The sequence below is a fragment of the Balaenoptera musculus genome, chromosome 16 (genome assembly GCF_009873245.2).
Source record: "Balaenoptera musculus isolate JJ_BM4_2016_0621 chromosome 16, mBalMus1.pri.v3, whole genome shotgun sequence".
In the NCBI taxonomy this organism is placed as follows: Eukaryota; Metazoa; Chordata; class Mammalia; order Artiodactyla; family Balaenopteridae; genus Balaenoptera; species Balaenoptera musculus.
The window spans coordinates 44726772-44751313 of NC_045800.1; positions in this window are offsets into that span (position 1 = coordinate 44726772).

Here is a 24542-nt window from a genome sequence, read left to right on the forward strand (position 1 = left end):
TCTTCTTCCCAGACTCCCCCAGTTGCGGTGCACTGCACCGCACCCTAGACACCTCAGGCTGTCTTCACGCAGCCAACCCCAGTCCTCTCCCCAGGGTCTAACTTCCAAAGCCTGAGCCTCCGTACCCAGCCCCCACTTGCCCCTGTGGGCTAGCAGACAAGCTTCTCAGGCTGGGGAGTGCTGCTCTGCACTGAACCTCTGTGCAGGTCTCTCTCCATTTTGCCCTTTGAACACCTGTTGCTGCCCTCTCCTCTGAGGCTCTGAAGCTCCCCCTCTATCCCTGCTAGTGAGGGGAATTCCCAGTGTGCGGAAACCTTTCCTCTTTCACAGCTCCCTCCCAGAGGTGCAGGTCCTGTTCCAATTCCTTTCTCTTTCTTTTTTTTCTTTTTTCTTTTGCCCTCCCCAGTTATGTGGAGATTTTCTTGTCCTTTGGGAAGTCTGGAGTCTTCTGCCAGTGTTCAGTAGATGTCCTGTGAGAATCGTTCCACATGTAGATGTATTTTTGCTGTATCTGTGGGGAGAAGGTGAGCTCCGCATCCTACTCCTCCGCCATCTTGATCCGGTCCTTCTAAGCATTTTGAAGTAGAAGATAGAAATCTTGCAATACATTGCCTCTTTGATGCACAGTAAGTTACAATGTAATTAATGACAGGGCCCCATCCTCTGTCCTTGTTCTGAAAGGAACGGGAGGACAGAAGGGAAGGAGCAGACAGTGGCAAGCAACTCCAGCACTGAAAACAGAAACTGAGAATGGATCTTCACATTCATTCCCTTTTCTTCTGGCTCAGTCTCTCCAGAACAGTCCCAGGGCACCAGCTTACTGGAAGGCTCTTGAAATCTTAGCCACTCTCTTGTAAATCCAAACACTCATAAGACCCAGAAATAAACCCACTGATATTTAAGGAACAGTAGATGATCATTAGCAGGTGGTGCCAGTCTGGAATATGTCCCAGGATAGAGTTTGATCCTGCCAATGCATCCCCAAACACTGGACCAGTTAGCTGTATATGCAGGTCATCCATCATTTCACTAAGTCGAAAAATAATGAAAACTTCTCATTTTACTTTGGAATTTTAGTTCCACTTACCACATTATGCCAGAGTTGTATTTTATTTCTTTGAAGAAGTGTAAGTGCTGCAATCACTCAATATGTTGATATCTGTGAGTTACACAGGTGTATATATATCCGTAAAAATTTTTTTCAGAGCCTCCCTTTCACCCTCCCTCACTCAGGCCCCCTCACAACCTCTGTCACTCAGACACCCTCTCACACACACTCACCTAGGCTCCCTCTTCCCTCCCTCAATCAGGCTCCCTCACAATTTCTGCAACTCAGGCTGCCTCCCACCTTCCCTGGTTGTGACCTTGCTGTCACCCTCCATCACTCAGGCTCCCTCTGACCCTCCCTCACTCAGACTAGCTCTCTCCCTCCCTCATTGCGACCTTGATCTCACCGTTCCTCACTCGGGTTCCCTATCACCCTACCTCCCTCAGGCTCCCTCACAACATCCATCACTCAGCTCCCTCTCACCTTCCCTCACTCAGTTTCTCTCTCAGCCTCACTCAGGCTCATTCTCACCATCACTCACTCGGGATCCATCTCACCCTCAGTCACTCGGGTTCCCTCTCACCCTCCCACACTGGGGTGCCCTCTCAAACTCCCTCACTCGGGCTCCCTGTCACCCACACTCACTCGGGCTCCCTCTCACACTCACTCACCTAGGCTCCCTCTCTCCCTCCCTGAATCAGGATCCCTCTCACCCTTCCTCACTCAGGCTCCCCCTCACCATCACTCACCTAGACTTCCTGTAACCCTCCCTCACTCAGGTCCCTCTAACCTTCCCTCCCTCAGTTTCCCTCTCGCCCTCACTCTGGCTCCCTCTCACCATCACTCACTTGGGTTCCCTCTCACCCTCCCTCCCTGGGGCTCCCTCTCACCCTCCGTCACTCGGGCTTCCCCTCGCCCTCACTCACCTAGGCAACCTCACACCTTCTGTCACTCAGGCTCACTCCCACCCTCTCTCATTGTGACCTCGCTCTCACCCTCATTCATTTTGATCTCGCTCTCACCCTCCCTCACTGCGGCTCCCGCTCCCGCTCACTCACCTAGGCTCCCTCTAATCCTCCCTCACTCAGCTCCCTGTCACCTTCCCTCACTCAGTTTCCTTCTCACCCTGACTCATTCGGGCTCCCTGTCACCATCACTCACTCGGGAACCCTCTCACTCTCCCTTACTTGGGCTCCCTCTAAGCTTCCGTCGCTGGGTATCCCTCACACCGTCCCTCACTCAGGCTTCCTCATACCCTGCTTCACTCACGCTCCCTTTCACACTCCCTCACTGAGACTCCCTCTCTCCCTCCCTCAGCTCCCTCCCTCACTCAGCCACCCTGGCAACCTCTCTCACTCAGTCTCCCACTCACAACCCCCCCCCCCATTGTGACCTCACTCTCACCCTCCTTCACTGTGACCTCGCTCTCACCCTCACTCACTGTGGCCCCTGCTCACCCTCACTCACCTAGGCTCCCTGTAAGCCTCCCTCACTCAGCTCCCTCTCACATTCCCTCACTCAGTTTCTTTCTCACCCTGACTCATTCGGACTGTCACCATCACTCACTCGGGATCCCTCTCACTCTCCCTTACTTGGGCTCCCTCTAAGCCTCCGTCGCTGGGTCTCCCTCACACCTTTCCTCACTCAGGCTCCCTCATACCCTCCTTCACTCAGGCTCCCTTTCACACTCCCCCACTCAGACTCTGTCTCTCCCTCACTCAGACTCCCTCTCTCCCTCCCTCAGGCTCCCTCTCTCACTCCCTCACTCAGTCTCCCAGGCAACCTCTCTCACTCAGTCTCCCTGGCAACCTGTCTCACTCAGGCTTCCTGTCACCCTCCCTCATTGTGACCTCGCTCTCACCCTCCTTCACTGTGACCTCGCTCTCACCCTCCATCCCTCATGCTCCCCCTCACATTCACTCACCTGGACTCCCTGTCACCCTCCCTCACTCAGGTCCCTCTCCCCTTCCCACACTCAGTTCCTTCTCGCACTCACTCAGGCTCCCTCTCACCCTCACTTACTGGGGTTCCCTCTCGCCCTCACACACTCGGGCTCACTCTCACACTCACTCACCTATGCTACCACTCACCCTCCCTCTCTCAGGCTCCCTCACAACTACTGTCACTCAGGCTACCTCCCTCCCTCCCTCATTGTGATCTCGCTCTCACCCTCCATCACTCAGGCTCCCAAACACACTGACTCACTCGGGCTCCCTGTCACCCTCACGCACTCGGTCTCCCTCTCACCCTCCCTCACTGGGGCTCCCTCTCACACTCCCTCAGTGGGAATCCCTCTCTCCCTCACTGAGACTCCTTCTCAGCTCCCTCTCTCCCTCCCTCACTCAGTCTCCCTGGCAACCTGTCTCACTCAGGCTCCCTGTCACCCTCCTTCATTGTGACCTCGCTCTCACCCTCCCTCACTCAGTCTCCCCCTCACCTTCACTCACCTAGACTCCCTGTAACCCTCCCTCACTCAGTTCCCTCTCCCCTTTCCACACTCAGTTCCCTCTCGCACTCACTCAGGCTCCCTCTCACCCTCACTCACTCGGCTCCCTCTCACCCTCACTGGGACTCCCTCACACCCTCCCTCACTCAGGCTCCCTCAGAACCACTCTCACTCCAGCTCCATCCCACCCTCCCTCATTGTGCCCTAGCTCTCACTATCCATCTCTCAGGCTCCCTCTCACCCTCACTCACTCGGCTCCCTCTCACCTTCACTGGAGCTCCCTCACACCCTCCCTCACTCAGGCTCCCTCAGAGCCTCTCTCACTCAGGCTCCTCATTGTGCCCTAGCTCTCACCCTCCATCACTCAGGCTCCCTGTCACCCTCACTCACTCGGGATCTCTATCACTCTGCCTCACTCAGTCTCCCTCAGAACCTCTCTCACTCAGGCTCCCTTTCACACTCCCTCACTCAGACTCCGTCTCTCCCTCTCTCAGGCTCCCTCACAGCTACTGTCACTCAGGGTCTCTCCCACCCTCCCACATTGTGACCTCACTCTCTCCCTCCCTCAGTCAGGCTCCCCCTCACCTTACTCACCTAGACTCCCTGTAACCCTCCCTCACTCAGTTCCCTCTCCCCTTCCCACACTCAGTTCCCTGTCGCACTCACTCAGGCTCCCTCTCACCCTCACTCACTCGGCTCCCTCTCACCCTCACTGGGGCTCCCTCACACCCTCCCTCACTCAGGCTCCCTCAGAACCACTCTCACTCAAGCTCCATCCCACCCTCCCTCATTGTGCCCTAGCTCTCACTATCCATCTCTCAGGCTCCCTCTCACACTCACTCACTCGGGATCCCTATCACTCTCCATCACTTGGGCTCCCTATAAGCCTCCCTCATTGGGTCTCCTCACACCTTCCCTCACTCAGGCTCCCTCATACCCTCCCTCACTCAGGTCCCTCTTGCCTTCGCACACTCAGTTCCCTCTCGCCCTCACTCAGGCTCCATCTCACCCTCACTCACTCGGGTTCCCTCACCCTGACTCCTTCGGGCTCCCTCTCACACTCACTCAACTGTGCTCCCTCTCACCCTCACTCTGTCAGGCTCCCTCACGACTACTGTCACTCAGGCTGCCTCCCACCCTCCCTCATTGTGATCTCGCTCTCACCCTCTATCACTCGGGCTCCCTCTCACTCTCACTCACTCCCTCACTGGGACTCCCTCTCTCCCTCCTCACTCAGTGTCCCTGGCAACCTGTCTCACTTAGGCTCCCTCTCACTCACCCTCATTGTGACCTCGCTCTCCCCCTCTCTCACTCCGGTTCCCTCACAACCTCTGTCATTCAGGCTCCATGTCACCCTCCCTCATTGTGACCTTTCTCTCACCCTCCATCACTCAGGGGCCCTCTCACCTTCCCTCACTCAGGATCCCTCACACAATTCCTCACTCAGGCTCCCTCATTCACTCCCTATTTCTAGGTCCCTGGCAACCTCTCTCACTAAGGCTCCCTCTCACCCTCCCTCACTGCGGCTCCCGCTCACCCTCACTCACTCAGGCACCGTCTCACGCTCACTCACCAAGGCTCCATCACACCTTCCCTCTCTCAGGCTCCCTCCCACCCTCCCTCATTGTGACAGTGCTCTCACCCTCCCTCACTTGGGCTCCCTGTCACCCTCACTCACTCAGGCACCGTCTCACACTCACTCACCTAGACTCCCTCACACCCTCCCTCGCTCAGGCTCCCTCACAGCTTCTGTCACTCAGGGTCTCTCCCACCCTCCCACATTGTGACCTCACTCTCTCCCTCCCTCAGTCAGGCTCCCCCTCACCTTACTCACCTAGACTCCCTGTAACACTCCCTCACTCAGGTCCCTCTCCCCTTCTCATAATCAGTTCCCTCTCGCCCTCACTCAGGCTCCCTGTCACCCTCACTCACTCGGGCTCCCTCTCACACTCGCTCACCTAGGCTCCCTCTCACCCTCCCTCTCTCAGGCTCCCTCACAACTTCTGTTACTCAGGCTGCCTCCCACCCTTCCTCATTGTGATCTCGCTCAGGCTCCCTCTCACCCTGACTCATTCGGACTCCCTGTCACCCTCACTCACTCGCGATTCTTCTCACTTAGGCTCCCTCCAAACCTCTCTCACTCAAGCTCCATCCCACCCTCCCTCATTGTGCCCTGGCTCTCACTCTCCATCATTCAGGCTCCCTGTCACCCTCACTCACTCGGGATCGCTTTCACACTCCCTCACTCAGGCTCCCTCTCTCCCTCACTCAGGCTCCCTCTCTCCCTTCCTCACTCAGTTTCCCTGGCAAACACTCTCACTCAGTCTTGCTGGCAACCTCTCTCAATCAGGCTACCTTTCACCCTCCCTCATTGTGACCTCGCTCTCATCCTCCATCACTCAGGCTCCCTTTCACTCTGAGTTATTCGGGTTCCCTTTCACACTCACTCACTCGGTCTCCCTATCACCCTCCCTCACTGGGGCTCCCTCATACCCTCCCTTACTCAGTCTCCCTCTCACACTCCCTCAGTGGGAATCCCTCTCTCCCTCACTGAGACTCCCTCTCTCCCTCTCTCAGCTCCTTCTCTCCCTCCCTCACTCAGTCTCCCTGGCAACCTGTCTCACTCAGGCTCCCTGTCACCCTCCTTCCTTGTGACCTCGCTCTCACCCTCCCTCACTCAGTCTCCCCCTCACCTTCACTAACCTAGACTCCCTGTAACCCTCCCTCACTCAGTTCCCTGTCCCCTTCCCACACTCACTTCCCTCTCGCACTCACTCAGGCTCGCTCTCACCCTCACTCACTCGGCTCCCTTACACCCTCCCTCACTCAGGCTCCCTCAGAACCACTCTCACTCAAGCTCCATCCCACCCTCCCTCATTGTGCCCTAGCTCTCACTATCCATCTCTCAGGCTCCCTCTCACACTCACTCACTCCCTCGGGATCCCTATCACTCTCCATCACTTGGGCTCCCTATAAGCCTCCCTCATTGGGTCTCCCTCACACCTTCCCTCACTCAGGCTCCCTCATACCCTCCCTCACTGTCACTCAGGCTGCCTCCCACCCTCCCTCATTGTGATCTCGCTCTCACCGTCTATCACTCAGGCTCCCTCTCACACTGACTCACTCTGGCTCCCTCTCACTCTCACTCACGCCCTCACTGGGACTCCCTCTCTCCCTCACTCAGACTCCCTCTCTCCCTCCGTCACTCAGTGTCCCTGGCAACCTGTCTCACTCAGGCTTCCTGTCACCCTCCCTCATTGTGACCTCGCTCTCACCCTCCTTGACTGTGACCTCGCTCTCACCCTCCCTCACTGCGGCCCCCGCTCACCCTCACTCACCTAGGCTCCCTGTAAGCCTCCCTCACTCAGCTCCCTCTCACGTTCCCTCACTCAGTTTCTTTCTCACCCTGACTCATTCGGACTCCCTGTCACCATCACTCACTCGGGATCCCTCTCACTCTCCCTTACTTGGGCTCCCTCTAAGCCTCCGTCGCTGGGTCTCCCTCACACCTTTCCTCACTCAGGCTCCCTCATACCCTCCTTCACTCAGGCTCCCTTTCACACTCCCCCACTCAGACTCTGTCTCTCCCTCACTCAGACTCCCTCTCTCCCTCCCTCAGGCTCCCTCTCTCCCTCCCTCACTCAGTCTCCCAGGCAACCTCTCTCACTCAGTCTCCCTGGCAACCTGTCTCACTCAGGCTTCCTGTCACCCTCCCTCATTGTGACCTCGCTCTCACCCTCCTTCACTGTGACCTCGCTCTCACCCTCCATCCCTCATGCTCCCCCTCACTTTCACTCACCTGGACTCCCTGTCACCCTCCCTCACTCAGTTCCCTCTCACCCTCACTCACTGGGGTTCCCTCTCACCCTCACACACTCGGGCTCACTCTCACACTCACTCACCTATGCTACCACTCACCCTCCCTCTCTCAGGCTCCCTCACAACTACTGTCACTCAGGCTACCTCCCTCCCTCCCTCCCTCATTGTGATCTCGCTCTCACCCTCCATCACTCAGGCTCCCAAACACACTGACTCACTCGGGCTCCCTGTCACCCTCACGCACTCGGGATCCCGCTCACCCTCACTCATTCGGGATCCCTCTCACCCTCCCTCACTGGGGCTCCCTCATACCCTCCCGTACTCAGTCTCCCTCTCACAGTTCCTCACTCAGGCTCCCTAATACGCTCCCACTCTCAAGCTCCCTGGCAACCTCTCTCACTCAGGCTCCCTCCCACCCTCACTCACCTAGGCTCCCTCTAACCTTCCCTCACTCAGCTCCCTCTCACCTTCCCTCACTCACTTTCTTTCTCACCCTGAATCATTCGGGCTCCCTGTCACCCTCACTCACTCGGGATCCCTCTCACTCTCCCTCACTTGAGCTCCCTGTATGCCTCCCTCACTGTGTCTCCCTCACCCCTTCCCTCACCCAGGCTCCCTCATAATCTCCACCACTCAGGCTCCCTTTCACACTCCCTCACTCAGCCTCCCTCTCTCCCTACCTCAGGCTCCCTCTCTTCCTCCCTCACTCAGTCTCCCAGGCAACCTCTCTCACTCAGTCTCCCTGGCAACCTGTCTCACTCAGGCTTCCTGTCACCCTCCCTCATTGTGACCTCGCTCTCACCCTCCCTCCCTCAGGTTCCCCCTCACCTTCACTCACCTAGACTCCCTGTAACCCTTCCCACACTCAGTTCCCTCTCGTACTCACTCAGGCTGCCTCCCTCCCTCCGTCGCTGTGATCTCGCTCTCACCCTCCATCCCTCAGGTTCCCACACACACTGACTCACTCGGGCTCCCTGTCACGCTCACTCACTCGGGATCCCACTCCCCCTCACTCACTCGGCTCCCTCTCCCCCTCAATGGGGCTCCCTCACACCCTCCCTCACTTAGGCTCCCTCCAAACCTCTCTCACTCAAGCTCCATCCCACCCTCCCTCATTGTGTCCTAGCTCTCACTCTCCATCACTCAGGCTCCCTGTCACCCTCACTCACTCGGGATCGCTTTCACACTCCCTTACTCAGGCTCCCTCTCTCCCTCCCTCACTCAGTTTCCCTGGCAACCACTCTCACTCAGTCTTGCTGGCAACCTCTCTCAATCAGGCTACCTTTCACCCTCCCTCATTGTGACCTCGCTCTCATCCTCCATCACTCAGGCTCCCTTTCACTCTGAGGTATTCGGGTTCCCTTTCACACTCACTCACTTGGTCTCCCTCTCACCCTCCCTCACTGGGGCTCCCTCTCACACTCCCTCAGTGGGAATCCCTCTCTCCCTCACTGAGACTCCTCCTCAGCTCCCTCTCTCCCTCCCTCACTCAGTCTCCCTGGCAACCTGTCTCACTCAGTCTCCCTGTCACCCTCCTTCATTGTGACCTCGTTCTCACCCTCCCTCACTCAGTCTCCCCCTCACCTTCACTCACCAAGACTCCCTGTAACCCTCCCTCACTCAGTTCCCTCTCGCACTCACTCAGGCTCCCTCTCACCCTCACTGGGGCTCCCTCACACCCTCCCTCACTCAGGCTCCCTCAGAACCACTCTCACTCAAGCTCCATCCCACCCTCCCTCATTGTGCCCTAGCTCTCACTATCCATCTCTCAGGCTCCGTCTCACACTCATTCACTCCCTCGGGATCCCTATCACTCTCCATCACTTGGGCTCCCTATAAGCCTCCCTCATTGGGTCTCCCTCACACCTTCCCTCACTCAGGCTCCCTCATACCCTCCCTCACTCAGGTCCCTCTTGCCTTCGCACACTCAGTTCCCTCTCGCCCTCACTCAGGCTCCATCTCACCCTCACTCACTCGGGTTCCCTCACCCTGACTCCTTCGGGCTCCCTCTCACACTCACTCAACTGTGCTCCCTCTCACCCTCACTCTGTCAGGCTCCCTCACGACTACTGTCACTCAGGCTGCCTCCCACCCTCCCTCATTGTGATCTCGCTCTCACCCTCTATCACTCAGGCTCCCTCTCACACTGACTCACTCGGGCTCCCTCTCACTCTCACTCACTCCCTCACTGGGACTCCCTCTCTCCCTCACTCACTCAGTTTCCCTGGCAACCTGTCTCACTCAGGCTTCCTGTCACCCTCCCTCATTTTGACCTCGCTCTCACCCTCCTTCACTGTGACCTCGCTCTCACCCTCCATCCCTCATGATCCCCCTCACTTTCACTCACCTGGACTCCCTGTCACCCTCCCTCACTCAGGTCCCTCCCCCCCTTCCCACACTCAGTTCCCTCTCGCACTCACTCAGGCTCCCTCTCACCCTCACTCACTGGGGTTCCCTCTCACCCTCACACACTCGGGCTCACTCTCACACTCACTCACCTATGCTACCACTCACCCTCCCTCTCTCAGGCTCCCTCACAACTACTGTCACTCAGGCTACCTCCCTCCCTCCCTCATTGTGATCTCGCTCTCACCCTCCATCACTCAGGCTCCCAAACACACTGACTCACTCGGGCTCCCTGTCACCCTCACTCACTCGGGATCCCGCTCACCCTCACTCACTCGGCTCCCTCTCACCTTCACTGGGGCTCCCTCACACCCTCCCTCACTCAGGCTCCCTCAGAACCTCTCTCACTCAGGCTCCTCATTGTGCCCTAGCTCTCACCCTCCATCACTCAGGCTCCCTGTCACCCTCACTCACTCGGGATCTCTATCACTCTCCCTCTCTCAGTCTCCCTGACAACCTGTCTCACTCAGGCTCCCTCAGAACCTCTCTCACTCAGGCTCCCTTTCACACTCCCTCACTCAGACTCCGTCTCTCCCTCACTCAGGCTCCCTCTCTCCCTTCCTCACTCAGTTTCCCTGGCAACCACTCTCACTCAGTCTCCCTGGAAACCTCTCTCAATCAGGCTACCTTTCACCCTCCCTCATTGTGACCTCACTCTCATCCTCCATCACTCAGGCTCCCTTTCACTCTGAGTTATTCGGGTTCCCTTTCACACTCACTTACTCGGTCTCCCTCATACCCTCCCTTACTCAGTCTCCCTCTCACACTCCCTCAGTGGGAATCCCTCTCTCCCTCACTGAGACTCCCTCTATCCCTCCCTCAGCTCCCTCTCTCCCTCCCTCACTCAGTCTCCCTGGCAACCTGTCTCACTCAGGCTCCCTGTCACCCTCCTTCATTGTGACCTCGCTCTCACCCTCCCTCACTCAGTCTCCCCCTCACCTTCACTCACCAAGACTCCCTGTAACCCTCCCTCACTCAGTTCCCTCTCCCCTTCCCACACTCAGTTCCCTCTCGCACTCACTCAGGCTCCCTCTCACCCTCACTCACTCGGCTCCCTCTCACCCTCACTGGGGCTCCCTCACACCCTCCCTCACTCAGGCTCTCTCAGAACCACTCTCACTCAAGCTCCATCCCACCTTCCCTCATTGTGCCTTAGCTCTCACTATCCATCTCTCAGGCTCCCTCTCACACTTATTCACTCGGGATCCCTATCACTCTCCATCACTTGGGCTCCCTATAAGCCTCCCTCATTGGGTCTCCCTCACACCTTCCCTCACTCAGGCTCCCTCATACCCTCCCTCTCTGAGGTCCCTCTTGCCTTCGCACACTCAGTTCCCTCTCGCCCTCACTCAGGCTCCATCTCACCCTCACTCACTCGGGTTCCCTCACCCTGACTCCTTCGGGCTCCCTCTCACACTCACTCAACTGTGCTCCCTCTCACCCTCACTCTGTCAGGCTCCCTCACGACTACTGTCACTCAGGCTGCCTCCCACCCTCCCTCATTGTGATCTCGCTCTCACCCTCTATCACTCGGGCTCCCTCTCACTCTCACTCACTCCCTCACTGGGACTCCCTCTCTCCCTCACTCAGACTCCCTCTCTCCCTCCCTCACTCAGTGTCCCTGGCAACCTGTCTCACTTAGGCTCCCTCTCACTCACCCTCATTGTGACCTCGCTCTCCCCCTCTCTCACTCCGGTTCCCTCACAACCTCTGTCATTCAGGCTCCATGTCACCCTCCCTCATTGTGACCTTTCTCTCACCCTCCATCACTCAGGATCCCTCACACAATTCCTCACTCAGGCTCCCTCATTCACTCCCTATTTCTAGGTCCCTGGCAACCTCTCTCACCAAGGCTCCCTCTCACCCTCCCTCACTGCGGCTCCCGCTCACCCTCACTCACTCAGGCACCGTCTCACGCTCACTCACCAAGGCTCCATCACACCTTCCCTCTCTCAGGCTCCCTCCCACCCTCCCTCATTGTGACATTGAACTCACCCTCCCTCACTTGGGCTCCCTGTCACCCTCACTCACTCAGGCACCGTCTCACACTCACTCACCTAGACTCCCTCACACCCTCCCTCGCTCAGGCTCCCTCACAGCTTCTGTCACATTGTGACCTCACTCTCACCCTCCCTCAGTCAGTCTCCCCCTCACCTTACTCACCTAGACTCCCTGTAACACTCCCTCACTCAGGTCCTCATTGTGATCTCGCTCAGGCTCCCTCTCACCCTGACTCATTCGGACTCCCTGTCACCCTCACTCACTCGCGATTCTTCTCACTATAAGCCTCCCTCACTGGGTCTCCCTCACACCTTCCCTCACTCAGACTCCCTTTCACACTCCCTCACTCAGACTCCCTCTCTCTGTCCCTCACTCAGCCACCCTGGCAACCTCTCTCACTCAGTCTCCCACTCACAACCCCCCCCCCCATTGTGACCTCGCTCTCACCCTCCTTGACTGTGACCTCGCACTCACCCTCCCTCACTGCGGCCCCCGCTCACCCTCACTCACCTAGGCTCCCTGTAAGCCTCCCTCACTCAGCTCCCTCTCACGTTCCCTCACTCAGTTTCTTTCTCACCCTGACTCATTCGGACTCACTGTCACCATCACTCACTCGGGATCCCTCTCACTCTCCCTTACTTGGGCTCCCTCTAAGCCTCCATCGCTGGGTCTCCCTCACACCTTTCCTCACTCAGGCTCCCTCATACCCTCCTTCACTCAGGCTCCCTTTCACACTCCCCCACTCAGACTCTGTCTCTCCCTCACTCAGACTCCCTCTCTCCCTCCCTCAGGCTCCCTCTCTCCCTCCCTCACTCAGTCTCCCAGGCAACCTCTCTCACTCAGTCTCCCTGGCAAGCTGTCTCACTCAGGCTTCCTGTCACCCTCCCTCATTGTGACCTCGCTCTCACCCTCCTTCACTGTGACCTCGCTCTCACCCTCCATCCCTCATGCTCCCCCTCACTTTCACTCACCTGGACTCCCTGTCACCCTCCCTCCCTCAGGTCCCTCTCCCCTTCCCACACTCAGTTCCCTCTCGCACTCACTCAGGCTCCCTCTCACCCTCACTCACTGGGGTTCCCTCTCACCCTCACACACTCGGGCTCACTCTCACACTCACTCACCTATGCTACCACTCACCCTCCCTCTCTCAGGCTCCCTCACAACTACTGTCACTCAGGCTACCTCCCTCCCTCCCTCATTGTGATCTCGCTCTCACCCTCCATCACCCAGGCTCCCAAACACACTGACTCACTCGGGCTCCCTGTCACCCTCACTCACTCGGGATCCCGCTCACCCTCACTCACTCGGCTCCCTCTCACCTTCACTGGAGCTCCCTCACACCCTCCCTCACTCAGGCTCTCTCAGAACCACTCTCACTCAAGCTCCATCCCACCTTCCCTCATTGTGCCTTAGCTCTCACTATCCATCTCTCAGGCTCCCTCTCACACTCACTCACTCCCTCGGGATCCCTATCACTCTCCATCACTTGGGCTCCCTATAAGCCTCCCTCATTGGGTCTCCCTCACACCTTCCCTCACTCAGGCTCCCTCATACCCTCCCTCACTGTCACTCAGGCTGCCTCCCACCCTTCCTCATTGTGATCTCGCTCTCACCGTCTATCACTCAGGCTCCCTCTCACACTGACTCACTCTGGCTCCCTGTCACTCTCACTCACGCCCTCACTGGGACTCCCTCTCTCCCTCACTCAGACTCCCTCTCTCCCTCCGTCACTCAGTGTCCCTGGCAACCTGTCTCACTCAGGCTTCCTGTCACCCTCCCTCATTGTGACCTCGCTCTCACCCTCCTTGACTGTGACCTCGCTCTCACCCTCCCTCACTGCGGCCCCCGCTCACCCTCACTCACCTAGGCTCCCTGTAAGCCTCCCTCACTCAGCTCCCTCTCACGTTCCCTCACTCAGTTTCTTTCTCACCCTGACTCATTCGGACTCCCTGTCACCATCACTCACTCGGGATCCCTCTCACTCTCCCTTACTTGGGCTCCCTCTAAGCCTCCGTCGCTGGGTCTCCCTCACACCTTTCCTCACTCAGGCTCCCTCATACCCTCCTTCACTCAGGCTCCCTTTCACACTCCCCCACTCAGACTCTGTCTCTCCCTCACTCAGACTCCCTCTCTCCCTCCCTCAGGCTCCCTCTCTCCCTCCCTCACTCAGTCTCCCAGGCAACCTCTCTCACTCAGTCTCCCTGGCAACCTGTCTCACTCAGGCTTCCTGTCACCCTCCCTCATTGTGACCTCGCTCTCACCCTCCTTCACTGTGACCTCGCTCTCACCCTCCATCCCTCATGCTCCCACTCACTTTCACTCACCTGGACTCCCTGTCACCCTCCCTCACTCAGGTCCCTCTCACCCTCACTTACTGGGGTTCCCTCTCACCCTCACACACTCGGGCTCACTCTCACACTCACTCACCTATGCTACCACTCACCCTCCCTCTCTCAGGCTCCCTCACAACTACTGTCACTCAGGCTACCTCCCTCCCTCCCTCCCTCATTGCGATCTCGCTCTCACCCTCCATCACTCAGGCTCCCAAACACACTGACTCACTCGGGCTCCCTGTCACCCTCACGCACTCGGAATCCCGCTCACCCTCACTCATTCGGGATCCCTCTCACCCTCCCTCACTGGGGCTCCCTCATACCCTCCCGCACTCAGTCTCCCTCTCACAGTTCCTCACTCAGGCTCCCTAATACGCTCCCACTCTCAAGCTCCCTGGCAACCTCTCTCACTCAGGCTCCCTCCCACCCTCACTCACCTAGGCTCCCTCTAACCTTCCCTCACTTAGCTCCCTCTCACCTTCCCTCACTCACTTTCTTTCTCACCCTGAATCATTCGGGCTCCCTGTCACCCTCACTCACTTGGGATCCCTCTCACTCTCCCTCACTTGAGCTCCCTGTATGCCTCCCTCACTGTGTCTCCCTCACCCCTTCCCTCACCCAGGCTCCCTCATAATCTCCACCACTCAGGCTCCCTTTCACACTCCCTCACTCAGCCTCCCTCTCTCCCTACCTCAGGCTCCCTCTCTTCCTCCCTCACTCAGTCTCCCAGGCAACCTCTCTCACTCAGTCTCCCTGGCAACCTGTCTCACACAGGCTTCCTGTCACCCTCCCTCATTGTGACCTCGCTCTCACCCTCCCTCCCTCAGGTTCCCCCTCACCTTCACTCACCTAGACTCCCTGTAACCCTTCCCACACTCAGTTCCCTCTCGTACTCACTCAGGCTGCCTCCCTCCCTCCGTCGCTGTGATCTCGCTCTCACCCTCCATCCCTCAGGTTCCCACACACACTGACTCACTCGGGCTCCCTGTCACGCTCACTCACTCGGGATCCCACTCCCCCTCACTCACTCGGCTCCCTCTCCCCCTCAATGGGGCTCCCTCACACCCTCCCTCACTTAGGCTCCCTCCAAACCTCTCTCACTCAAGCTCCATCCCACCCTCCCTCACTGTGTCCTAGCTCTCACTCAGCATCACTCAGGCTCCCTGTCACCCTCACTCACTCGGGATCACTTTCACACTCCCTTACTCAGGCTCCCTCTCTCCCTCCCTCACTCAGTTTCCCTGGCAACCACTCTCACTCAGTCTTGCTGGCAACCTCTCTCAATCAGGCTACCTTTCACCCTCCCTCATTGTGACCTCGCTCTCATCCTCCATCACTCAGGCTCCCTTTCACTCTGAGGTATTCGGGTTCCCTTTCACACTCACTCACTCGGTCTCCCTCTCACCCTCCCTCACTGGGGCTCCCTCTCACACTCCCTCAGTGGGAATCCCTCTCTCCCTCACTGAGACTCCTCCTCAGCTCCCTCTCTCCCTCCCTCACTCAGTCTCCCTGGCAACCTGTCTCACTCAGTCTCCCTGTCACCCTCCTTCATTGTGACCTCGCTCTCACCCTCCCTCACTCAGTCTCCCCCTCACCTTCACTCACCAAGACTCCCTGTAACCCTCCCTCACTCAGTTCCCTCTCCCCTTCCCACACTCAGTTCCCTCTCGCACTCACTCAGGCTCCCTCTCACCCTCACTGGGGCTCCCTCACACCCTCCCTCACTCAGGCTCCCTCAGAACCACTCTCACTCAAGCTCCATCCCACCCTCCCTCATTGTGCCCTAGCTCTCACTATCCATCTCTCAGGCTCCCTCTCACACTCACTCACTCCCTCGGGATCCCTATCACTCTCCATCACTTGGGCTCCCTATAAGCCTCCCTCATTGGGTCTCCCTCACACCTTCCCTCACTCAGGCTCCCTCATACCCTCCCTCACTCAGGTCCCTCTTGCCTTCGCACACTCAGTTCCCTCTCGCCCTCACTCAGGCTCCATCTCACCCTCACTCACTCGGGTTCCCTCACCCTGACTCCTTCGGGCTCCCTCTCACACTCACTCAACTGTGCTCCCTCTCACCCTCACTCTGTCAGGCTCCCTCACGACTACTGTCACTCAGGCTGCCTCCCACCCTCCCTCATTGTGATCTCGCTCTCACCCTCTATCACTCAGGCTCCCTCTCACACTGACTCACTCGGGCTCCCTCTCACTCTCACTCACTCCCTCACTGGGACTCCCTCTCTCCCTCACTCACTCAGTTTCCCTGGCAACCTGTCTCACTCAGGCTTCCTGTCACCCTCCCTCATTGTGACCTCGCTCTCACCCTCCTTCACTGTGACCTCGCTCTCACCCTCCATCCCTCATGATCCCCCTCACTTTCACTCAGTGGACTCCCTGTCACCCTCCCTCACTCAGGTCCCTCCCCCCTTCCCACACTCAGTTCCCTCTCGCACTCACTCAGGCTCCCTCTCACCCTCACTCACTGGGGTTCCCTCTCACCCTCACACACTCGGGCTCACTCTCACACTCACTCACCTATGCTACCACTCACCCTCCCTCTCTCAGGCTCCCTCACAACTACTGTCACTCAGGCTACCTCCCTCCCTCCCTCATTGTGATCTCGCTCTCACCCTCCATCACTCAGGCTCCCAAACACACTGACTCACTCGGGCTCCCTGTCACCCTCACTCACTCGGGATCCCGCTCACCCTCACTCACTCGGCTCCCTCTCACCTTCACTGGGGCTCCCTCACACCCTCCCTCACTCAGGCTCCCTCAGAACCTCTCTCACTCAGGCTCCTCATTGTGCCCTAGCTCTCACCCTCCATCACTCAGGCTCCCTGTCACCCTCACTCACTCGGGATCTCTATCACTCTCCCTCACTCAGTCTCCCTGACAACCTGTCTCACTCAGGCTCCCTCAGAACCTCTCTCACTCAGGCTCCCTTTCACACTCCCTCACTCAGACTCCGTCTCTCCCTCACTCAGGCTCCCTCTCTCCCTTCCTCACTCAGTTTCCCTGGCAACCACTCTCACTCAGTCTCCCTGGAAACCTCTCTCAATCAGGCTACCTTTCACCCTCCCTCATTGTGACCTCGCTCTCATCCTCCATCACTCAGGCTCCCTTTCACTCTGAGTTATTCGGGTTCCCTTTCACACTCACTCACTCGGTCTCCCTCATACCCTCCCTTACTCAGTCTCCCTCTCACACTCCCTCAGTGGGAATCCCTCTCTCCCTCACTGAGACTCCCTCTCTCCCTCTCTCAGCTCCCTCTCTCCCTCCCTCACTCAGTCTCCCTGGCAACCTGTCTCACTCAGGCTCCCTGTCACCCTCCTTCATTGTGACCTCGCTCTCACCCTCCCTCACTCAGTCTCCCCCTCACCTTCACTCACCAAGACTCCCTGTAACCCTCCCTCACTCAGTTCCCTCTCCCCTTCCCACACTCAGTTCCCTCTCGCACTCACTCAGGCTCCCTCTCACCCTCACTCACTCGGCTCCCTCTCACCCTCACTGGGGCTCCCTCACACCCTCCCTCACTCAGGCTCCCTCAGAACCACTCTCACTCAAGCTCCATCCCACCCTCCCTCATTGTGCCCTAGCTCTCACTATCCATCTCTCAGGCTCCCTCTCACACTCACTCACTCACTCGGGATCCCTATCACTCTCCATCACTTGGGCTCCCTATAAGCCTCCCTCATTGGGTCTCCCTCACACCTTCCCTCACTCAGGCTCCCTCATACCCTCCCTCTCTCAGGTCCCTCTTGCCTTCGCACACTCAGTTCCCTCTCGCCCTCACTCAGGCTCCATCTCACCCTCACTCACTCGGGTTCCCTCACCCTGACTCCTTCGGGCTCCCTCTCACACTCACTCAACTGTGCTCCCTCTCACCCTCACTCTGTCAGGCTCCCTCACGACTACTGTCACTCAGGCTGCCTCCCACCCTCCCTCATTGTGATCTCGCTCTCACCCTCTATCACTCAGGCTCCCTCTCACACTGACTCACTCGGGCTCCCTCTCACTCTCACTCACTCCCTCACTGGGACTCCCTCTCTCCCTCACTCAGACTCCCTCTCTCCCTCCCTCACTCAGTGTCCCTGGCAACCTGTCTCACTTAGGCTCCCTCTCACTCACCCTCATTGTGACCTCGCTCTCCCCCTCTCTCACTCCGGTTCCCTCACAACCTCTGTCATTCAGGCTCCATGTCACCCTCCCTCATTGTGACCTTTCTCTCACCCTCCATCACTCAGGGGCCCTCTCACCTTCCCTCACTCAGGATCCCTCACACAATTCCTCACTCAGGCTCCCTCATTCACTCCCTATTTCTCGGTCCCTGGCAACCTCTCTCACCAAGGCTCCCTCTCACCCTCCCTCACTGCGGCTCCCGCTCACCCTCACTCACTCAGGCACCGTCTCACGCTCACTCACCAAGGCTCCATCACACCTTCCCTCTCTCAGGCTCCCTCCCACCCTCCCTCATTGTGACATTGCTCTCACCCTCCCTCACTTGGGCTCCCTGTCACCCTCACTCACTCAGGCACCGTCTCACACTCACTCACCTAGACTCCCTCACACCCTCCCTCGCTCAGGCTCCCTCTCACCCTGACTCATTCGGACTCCCTGTCACCCTCACTCACTCGCGATTCTTCTCACTATAAGCCTCCCTCAATGGGTCTCCCTCACACCTTCCCTCACTTAGGTTCCCTCCAAACCACTCTCACTCAAGCTCCATCCCACCTTCCCTCATTGTGCCTTAGCTCTCACTATCCATCTCTCAGGCTCCCTCTCACACTCACTCACTCCCTCGGGATCCCTATCACTCTCCATCACTTGGGCTCCCTATAAGCCTCCCTCATTGGGTCTCCCTCACACCTTCCCTCACTCAGGCTCCCTCATACCCTCCCTCACTGTCACTCAGGCTGCCTCCCACCCTCCCTCATTGTGATCTCGCTCTCACCGTCTATCACTCAGGCTCCCTCTCACACTGACTCACTCTGGCTCCCTCTCACTCTCACTCACGCCCTCACTGGGACTCCCTCTCTCCCTCACTCAGACTCCCTCTCTCCCTCCGTCACTCAGTGTCCCTGGCAACCTGTCTCACTCAGGCTTCCTGTCACCCTCCCTCATTGTGACCTCGCTCTCACCCTCCTTGACTGTGACCTCGCTCTCACCCTCCCTCACTGCGGCCCCCGCTCACCCTCACTCACCTAGGCTCCCTGTAAGCCTCCCTCACTCAGCTCCCTCTCACGTTCCCTCACTCAGTTTCTTTCTCACCCTGACTCATTCGGACTCCCTGTCACCATCACTTACTCGGGATCCCTCTCACTCTCCCTTACTTGGGCTCCCTCTAAGCCTCCGTCGCTGGGTCTCCCTCACACCTTTCCTCACTCAGGCTCCCTCATACCCTCCTTCACTCAGGCTCCCTTTCACACTCCCCCACTCAGACTCTGTCTCTCCCTCACTCAGACTCCCTCTCTCCCTCCCTCAGGCTCCCTCTCTCCCTCCCTCACTCAGTCTCCCAGGCAACCTCTCTCACTCAGTCTCCCTGGCAACCTGTCTCACTCAGGCTTCCTGTCACCCTCCCTCATTGTGACCTCGCTCTCACCCTCCTTCACTGTGACCTCGCTCTCACCCTCCATCCCTCATGCTCCCACTCACTTTCACTCACCTGGACTCCCTGTCACCCTCCCTCACTCAGTTCCCTCTCACCCTCACTCACTGGGGTTCCCTCTCACCCTCACACACTCGGGCTCACTCTCACACTCACTCACCTATGCTACCACTCACCCTCCCTCTCTCAGGCTCCCTCACAACTACTGTCACTCAGGCTACCTCCCTCCCTCCCTCATTGTGATCTCGCTCTCACCCTCCATCACTCAGGCTCCCAAACACACTGACTCACTCGGGCTCCCTGTCACCCTCACGCACTCGGGATCCCGCTCACCCTCACTCATTCGGGATCCCTCTCACCCTCCCTCACTGGGGCTTCCCTCATACCCTCCCGCACTCAGTCTCCCTCTCACAGTTCCTCACTCAGGCTCCCTAATACGCTCCCACTCTCAAGCTCCCTGGCAACCTCTCTCACTCAGGCTCCCTCCCACCCTCACTCACCTAGGCTCCCTCTAACCTTCCCTCACTTAGCTCCCTCTCACCTTCCCTCACTCACTTTCTTTCTCACCCTGAATCATTCGGGCTCCCTGTCACCCTCACTCACTTGGGATCCCTCTCACTCTCCCTCACTTGAGCTCCCTGTATGCCTCCCTCACTGTGTCTCCCTCACCCCTTCCCTCACCCAGGCTCCCTCATAATCTCCACCACTCAGGCTCCCTTTCACACTCCCTCACTCAGCCTCCCTCTCTCCCTACCTCAGGCTCCCTCTCTTCCTCCCTCACTCAGTCTCCCAGGCAACCTCTCTCACTCAGTCTCCCTGGCAACCTGTCTCACACAGGCTTCCTGTCACCCTCCCTCATTGTGACCTCGCTCTCACCCTCCCTCCCTCAGGTTCCCCCTCACCTTCACTCACCTAGACTCCCTGTAACCCTCCCTCACTCAGATCCCTCTCCTCTTCCCACACTCAGTTCCCTCTCGTACTCACTCAGGCTGCCTCCCTCCCTCCGTCACTGTGATCTCGCTCTCACCCTCCATCCCTCAGGTTCCCACACACACTGACTCACTCGGGCTCCCTGTCCCGCTCACTCACTCGGGATCCCACTCACCCTCACTCACTCGGATCCCTCTCCCCCTCAATGGGGCTCCCTCACACCCTCCCTCACTTAGGCTCCCTCCAAACCTCTCTCACTCAAGCTCCATCCCACCCTCCCTCACTGTGCCCTGGCTCTCACTCTCCATCACTCAGGCTCCCTGTCACCCTCACTCACTCGGGATCGCTTTCACACTCCCTCACTCAGGCTCCCTCTCTCCCTCCCTCACTCAGTTTCCCTGGCAACCACTCTCACTCAGTCTTGCTGGCAACCTCTCTCAATCAGGCTACCTTTCACCCTCCCTCATTGTGACCTCGCTCTCATCCTCCATCACTCAGGCTCCCTTTCACTCTGAGTTATTCGGGTTCCCTTTCACACTCACTCACTCGGTCTCCCTCTCACCCTCCCTCACTGGGGCTCCCTCTCACACTCCCTCAGTGGGAATCCCTCTCTCCCTCACTGAGACTCCTTCTCAGCTCCCTCTCTCCCTCCCTCACTCAGTCTCCCTGGCAACCTGTCTCACTCAGGCTCCCTGTCACCCTCCTTCATTGTGACCTCGCTCTCACCCTCCCTCACTCAGTCTCCCCCTCACCTTCACTCACCTAGACTCCCTGTAACCCTCCCTCACTCAGTTCCCTCTCCCCTTCCCACACTCAGTTCCCTCTCGCACTCACTCAGGCTCCCTCTCACCCTCACTGGGGCTCCCTCACACCCTCCCTCACTCAGGCTCCCTCAGAACCACTCTCACTCAAGCTCCATCCCACCCTCCCTCATTGTGCCCTAGCTCTCACTATCCATCTCTCAGGCTCCCTCTCACACTCACTCACTCCCTCGGGATCCCTATCACTCTCCATCACTTGGGCTCCCTATAAGCCTCCCTCATTGGGTCTCCCTCACACCTTCCCTCACTCAGGCTCCCTCATACCCTCCCTCACTCAGGTCCCTCTTGCCTTCGCACACTCAGTTCCCTCTCGCCCTCACTCAGGCTCCATCTCACCCTCACTCACTCGGGTTCCCTCACCCTGACTCCTTCGGGCTCCCTCTCACACTCACTCAACTGTGCTCCCTCTCACCCTCACTCTGTCAGGCTCCCTCACGACTACTGTCACTCAGGCTGCCTCCCACCCTCCCTCATTGTGATCTCGCTCTCACCCTCTATCACTCAGGCTCCCTCTCACACTGACTCACTCGGGCTCCCTCTCACTCTCACTCACTCCCTCACTGGGACTCCCTCTCTCCCTCACTCACTCAGTTTCCCTGGCAACCTGTCTCACTCAGGCTTCCTGTCACCCTCCCTCATTGTGACCTCGCTCTCACCCTCCTTCACTGTGACCTCGCTCTCACCCTCCATCCCTCATGATCCCCCTCACTTTCACTCACCTGGACTCCCTGTCACCCTCCCTCACTCAGGTCCCTCTCCCCTTCCCACACTCAGTTCCCTCTCGCACTCACTCAGGCTCCCTCTCACCCTCACTCACTGGGGTTCCCTCTCACCCTCACACACTCGGGCTCACTCTCACACTCACTCACCTATGCTACCACTCACCCTCCCTCTCTCAGGCTCCCTCACAACTACTGTCACTCAGGCTACCTCCCTCCCTCCCTCATTGTGATCTCGCTCTCACCCTCCATCACTCAGGCTCCCAAACACACTGACTCACTCGGGCTCCCTGTCACCCTCACTCACTCGGGATCCCGCTCACCCTCACTCACTCGGCTCCCTCTCACCTTCACTGGGGCTCCCTCACACCCTCCCTCACTCAGGCTCCCTCAGAACCTCTCTCACTCAGGCTCCTCATTGTGCCCTAGCTCTCACCCTCCATCACTCAGGCTCCCTGTCACCCTCACTCACTCGGGATCTCTATCACTCTCCCTCACTCAGTCTCCCTGACAACCTGTCTCACTCAGGCTCCCTCAGAACCTCTCTCACTCAGGCTCCCTTTCACACTCCCTCACTCAGACTCCGTCTCTCCCTCACTCAGGCTCCCTCTCTCCCTTCCTCACTCAGTTTCCCTGGCAACCACTCTCACTCAGTCTCCCTGGCAACCTCTCTCAATCAGGCTACCTTTCACCCTCCCTCATTGTGACCTCACTCTCATCCTCCATCACTCAGGCTCCCTTTCACTCTGAGTTATTCGGGTTCCCTTTCACACTCACTTACTCGGTCTCCCTCATACCCTCCCTTACTCAGTCTCCCTCTCACACTCCCTCAGTGGGAATCCCTCTCTCCCTCACTGAGACTCCCTCTCTCCCTCCCTCAGCTCCCTCTCTCCCTCCCTCACTCAGTCTCCCTGGCAACCTGTCTCACTCAGGCTCCCTGTCACCCTCCTTCATTGTGACCTCGCTCTCACCCTCCCTCACTCAGTCTCCCCCTCACCTTCACTCACCTAGACTCCCTGTAACCCTCCCTCACTCAGTTCCCTCTCCCCTTCCCACACTCAGTTCCCTCTCGCACTCACTCAGGCTCCCTCTCACCCTCACTCACTCGGCTCCCTCTCACCCTCACTGGGGCTCCCTCACACCCTCCCTCACTCAGGCCCCTCAGAACCACTCTCACTCAAGCTCCATCCCACCCTCCCTCATTGTGCCCTAGCTCTCACTATCCATCTCTCAGGCTCCCTCTCACACTCACTCACTCGGGATCCCTATCACTCTCCATCACTTGGGCTCCCTATAAGCCTCCCTCATTGGGTCTCCCTCACACCTTCCCTCACTCAGGCTCCCTCATACCCTCCCTCTCTCAGGTCCCTCTTGCCTTCGCACACTCAGTTCCCTCTCGCCCTCACTCAGGCTCCATCTCACCCTCACTCACTCGGGTTCCCTCACCCTGACTCCTTCGGGCTCCCTCTCACACTCACTCAACTGTGCTCCCTCTCACCCTCACTCTGTCAGGCTCCCTCACGACTACTGTCACTCAGGCTGCCTCCCACCCTCCCTCATTGTGATCTCGCTCTCACCCTCTATCACTCAGGCTCCCTCTCACACTGACTCACTCGGGCTCCCTCTCACTCTCACTCACTCCCTCACTGGGACTCCCTCTCTCCCTCACTCAGACTCCCTCTCTCCCTCCCTCACTCAGTGTCCCTGGCAACCTGTCTCACTTAGGCTCCCTCTCACTCACCCTCATTGTGACCTCGCTCTCCCCCTCTCTCACTCCGGTTCCCTCACAACCTCTGTCATTCAGGCTCCATGTCACCCTCCCTCATTGTGACCTTTCTCTCACCCTCCATCACTCAGGGGCCCTCTCACCTTCCCTCACTCAGGATCCCTCACACAATTCCTCACTCAGGCTCCCTCATACACTCCCTATTTCTAGCTCCCTGGCAACCTCTCTCACTAAGGCTCCCTCTCACCCTCCCTCACTGCGGCTCCCGCTCACCCTCACTCACTCAGGCACCGTCTCACACTCACTCACCAAGGCTCCATCACACCTTCCCTCTCTCAGGCTCCCTCCCACCCTCCCTCATTGTGACATCGCTCTCACCCTCCCTCACTTGGGCTCCCTGTCACCCTCACTCACTCAGGCACCGTCTCACACTCACTCACCTAGACTCCCTCACACCCTCCCTCGCTCAGGCTCCCTCACAGCTTCTGTCACTCAGGGTCTCTCCCACCCTCCCACATTGTGACCTCACTCTCACCCTCCCTCAGTCAGGCTCCCCCTCACCTTACTCACCTAGACTCCCTGTAACACTCCCTCACTCAGGTCCCTCTCCCCTTCTCATAATCAGTTCCCTCTCGCCCTCACTCAGGCTCCCTGTCACCCTCACTCACTCGGGTTCCCTGTCACCCTC